This window comes from Lygodium microphyllum, chromosome 6 (genome assembly GCF_053477565.2).
Source record: "Lygodium microphyllum isolate KBCC chromosome 6, Lygodium_microphyllum_v1.1.10, whole genome shotgun sequence".
NCBI classification, from domain to species: domain Eukaryota; kingdom Viridiplantae; phylum Streptophyta; class Polypodiopsida; order Schizaeales; family Lygodiaceae; genus Lygodium; species Lygodium microphyllum.
Genome location: NC_141140.1, coordinates 10,421,689 through 10,426,429, shown reverse-complemented (window position 1 = coordinate 10,426,429; position 4,741 = coordinate 10,421,689).

Sequence of the window (4,741 nt, the reverse complement as noted above, 5' to 3'; positions counted from 1 at the left end):
CCATAACAATTGAAAAGAAAAGAAAATTAAATTTAGAAAATTACAAATAGGTGTGTGGGCTAGTGTATGCTTTGATAACTCAATAGACTTTTGTTGGCTCTCATATCAACCAAAAATTCTCATTTCTTAAGCAACATGGTCATAAGTAAGGCACGCAAGAAGAAATTACGAAGAAACTTTCAATAAAACTTGCCAACACTAAGAACAATGTAACTTTGTGACATGTTTAGGTTTTAACAAACTAGAGATGGGTTCAACTTTCCTTAGATTTATATTAATGCCTTCCCCAAAACAATTTGTTCTAAATATTATATTTAGATTGAAAGAAATCACTCTTTTCTAGATTCACCTATAATTGACTTTGTTTTACTAAATACTAATGATGAATGCTCTTTACAATATGCTTCACTTTTATAGAAAACATGAATACTTCAAAGAAAACAACTATTTAAGGTTGGAACTTCAAAAATGTATAATTCATTTAACTTAAAGTGATTGGGGTATTAATTCAGCCAAAGGGCATGGCTAACATTTTGTAGTGGTCAAACTCGGTTCTAAAGGCCTTCTTACACATATTAAGTGTAGCCATACAAACTTAGTGTTAGTCAGATTTGAGATCTATTTACTAAAAACACATGCCCCCTCAAAGCCTTTTAGGTGATCATCAAGATGAGGGATAGGATAGCATTCTTAATAGTGACCTTGATGAGAGGCCTATAATCAACACATATCCTTTAAGTTTTATCATTTTTCTTAACTAAAAGACAAGAGCTCCAAATGGGGAACTACTAGGCCTAACAAGTCCTTGGTTGATTAATTCCTCAACTTGATTTGTAATTTCTTTTTGTTCTATTTGATTATGCCTAGATGGGGCTTTACAAGGTGGTTGACTTACTAGAGTCAAACACATTGTATGGTCAAACACATTGTATGGTCTTAGAGTCTAGATGATGGTAAGCCAAATGGTAAATCTTCAACAAAATAATCAAAAAATGCATCAAGGAAATTTTGTTATTTAGGAGTATTCTTGCTTCTTTAGCTTGGATTTCATTGATTAGAATCAAGTATGATTTAGAACCTTTCCTTGATGCATGCTTAGCTTGTGTGTGGCTAAATTCTATTTCGTTAATCTATTCTAGACAAATATGATGCTTGATATATCTTATGTGCATATTGTAATCTATTTGTGGATTGAATTAGTAGACATGTTTGTGCATATTTTCCCTAAAAAGGGTTCCATGCATATTAGCCTGATTAATATCTACTATGAGCTTAACTTTGGAAAGCTTCTACACTCATTAGGTCCACTCGTGCACAAGATGCAATTATAGAGATCACATCCACCCAGTCTTCATTCGACTCACATACCATAGTTTACTATCTAAGCACACCTTTATCTGGATTCCTTTTGATTAAGATTTCCAACTCACATAGAGTTGCACCACCATTACACAATGGGATCCACAACATCTCTATATAGAAGTTGAGGTCTTCCATCCCAAATCATGCAATCGAGATCACAAAGTGTGTCACAATGTCACAACCTTATCTTGACCCATTTAAGGAATTTGTTAGCTCAAAGTTTGTTAGGCTCAATGAGAGCTCGAAATTGGGACATTGGAGGGAGTCTCTTATATTTTAAGAGCTTAGTATTCTTAGAGCTCAGCTATCTCTCATCCAATGGCTCATACTCTAGCTTTGAATTACATATCTTCCCTTCATGCTCTTCATGTAAGTAAGAAACCAAAATGATACAAAGGGTGTAGTAGACTCACCTACTTGTCTTCACTTTGTTATAGTTCGATGCATTGCATGTTCATGGATAGCCTCATGATTCATGTATTTCACTTCAAGTTGCCACCCTAGTCCTTTGCATCCACAATGTGTAGCTCCAATGTTGGGACAAGATGATACATAAGAAGAAGAAGATGAAGAAGAAATTAATAGGGGAGCTTCCCTCCAATGGCCTCTCTCTCTCTCTCTCTCTCTCTCTCTCTCTCTCTCTCTCTCTCTCTCTCTCTCTCTCTCTCTCTCTCTCTCTCTCTCTCTCTCTCTCTCTCTCTCTCTCTCTCTCTCTCTCTCTCTCTCTCTCTCTCTCTCTCTCTCTCTCTCTCCCTTGAGCTATGGAAGCAAGAGGGGAAGAAAGAGGTGAAGATAAGCTTCACCTTCACTAGTCCCTCACTCAAACTTACGCTTGTTGGGTGTTGATCAGCAAGCATGACTACTATTAGGCAAACCAAATACCAAAGAGATAAGAGTCATGTAGTTGAATAAGTCAAGCACATAGGAATTTGCCGATTGAGCAGAATGTAATCGAATGCTATAATGAAATAAATATAATGAAAAATGCAATGCAATATGATGAGCAAAATTTTCTATGCTTCAGACTTCTTTGTGCATTCTAAATAACATCGTGAGTCTAAATGTGCAAGCATTGCAAGGTCCACAGACACCCCTCATTACTCTTATGGTTGGGCAACATTTGCAGTGTGAGCATCAGTTGGGTATACACTTTAGAGGTTTCTGGCTTATTCACCTCCCACATTGATGAGAAGCCAAATGAGGTCAGGATTCTTGCATGACTATACCCTGCGTGATTGTAGTCACTTCCTTCCTCCTAGGAATCTCCACCATCTGTGCTAATTGCCCCTTTGACACCATTGATGTTAGTTAGTCAATACTTCTCCTTGGCAATCCTGGTTGTCGTTCCTTCTATTCCCCTTAACTATTGTTTCATGGTGCCTAGAGTCCTCTTTCCTAAGTTCAAGGGATCAGTGTCATAGGATGTGGATGCCTTTATTTGGTAGTTTGAGGTGGCCTATGACATCAATTTCCCTAATCAAAATCATCTCCTCCATCAAAAAGCAGTGTTTGAATCATGCATGCAAAGGAAGGTAGTGATGTGGCTGGCAGAAAAGCAAGGGTGGACTACTCCTGATGTAATGACAGTGGCATCACAAAGCGATTTCAGCAAGATTGGATGGATACCTAGAAGTTGGATCGTTTGCAAAGCCTTAAGCAAGGGGATTCCGATGTCCAAAATTATAGTGCTCGATTTCGAGTATTGGTGGCTAGAATTAATACTTTGGCTAATGAGCTTGTGTGAGATATATTACATTCCATGTATTTCTAGGGCTACATCATAACATCCATAGAGCATTAACTATGAAAGATCTAGTAGTAAAATATTTGAACCATTTTGTTCAACAAGACCTATAGATGGAATTGGTTCTTTCAAGTAATAAGAAAGGGAAGGGAAAGAAGTCCAATAAGTCCATCGATTTAAAAAAAAGTTGTAGTTTAGATGACAACAACTCAAATTCAGATGAGGACTCTAATGGAGACAATAGCAGTAATGAGGAAGACTCTAAGGAGGAGGAAGGCAAGAATCCCAAAAAGTCCTAGAAGAAGGACAAGGACCTAAAATCCTAAGAGGATACTCACCTTTTTGCAACAAAAACCCTCTAGTGTACCAAGTGTAACAATTTGGGTCACTTGATATTGTTGATTCTGGTATAAATCAACTATTGTGGGATTTGCAAGAGTTTAGTTATTTGAAGTTGATTTCCATCATGGGAATGACCAAAATCAAGTCCTTTATGAGGATACTTCTCATGAAGAGTGACATAATCATTGTTCCTCACTTCAACTACATGGAAGACTTGTTTGACCTACTTCTAGGAAGGTATATAGATAACCCATACTAAAGTGCAATCAGTTATCTTATTTGAAGACTCTAAAGAAAATTTTGATACCTAAAAAATGGTGATATCTTTGCTTGAGGGGGACATGAAGACTAATGCAAGAAAAGTCAAGAAGACCATGAAGAAGACCAAAAAGATCATCTCAAAGGACAATCTCTTGTACACCAAGGAAACTTATGGAGCAAAAGGATGTGGATGAGGATTCAATACCAACAACAAGGATCAGGTCACATGTCATTATTGTGGTAAGACTGGGCACATGGCCAGTGAATGTCTCCATAAAAAATTAGCACAACAGGTGCAAAATGGTAACCATCAAAATCAGTTCATGAATGAAGAAGATGGAAGATGCTTCTGCCCCATTAACAACAACTCTAACAGATTGTTTTGAAGTTATCTTTCCCATAGTGGATCTTATGTTTTCCCATAGTGGATCTTATGTTTTCCCATAGAAGATATTATGTTTTCCCATTGTGGATTTTTTTTCCCTTAGTGGATTTGCTTTGTAAAACAAACCCTTTCGAGATATGTAAAGTTTCAAGCCTTAACTTGACTAGGCTACCTATGAGGTAGTCTCCTGGGCCATGTCATCATGTAGGGGGGTGTGGGAGGAGGGGGGGGGGGGGAGGCACAAAAGCCATCAAGTATAGCAACTCGTTATTTGGGGAGGGTGGTGTTGAGAATAGCAAATGATACTTGATATGTATGCCCATAGAGGCTAGATGTGTGTCCATAAGTGGCTTTGTATAAAAGATAGACATATGATGTATACTCTAGGAAAGAGATGACAGAATCCCATAAGTAAAGTGAGATAGAGTGGTACTATCCAAAAGCTATATAAGTATGTACTTAACACTCATTTCAATGCAATGGAACTATCAGTTTGAGTCATTGTCAGTGTCATTGTCCATCCTACACAATAATGTCTTTATGAGTCCAAGCTTTCATCTTGGAACTTAATCCACTTGTGTAATAGTTGGTCTATTCATTGTCCATGTCACTATGACCTTCCATGCTATAAAACTTTGTTTTTGACA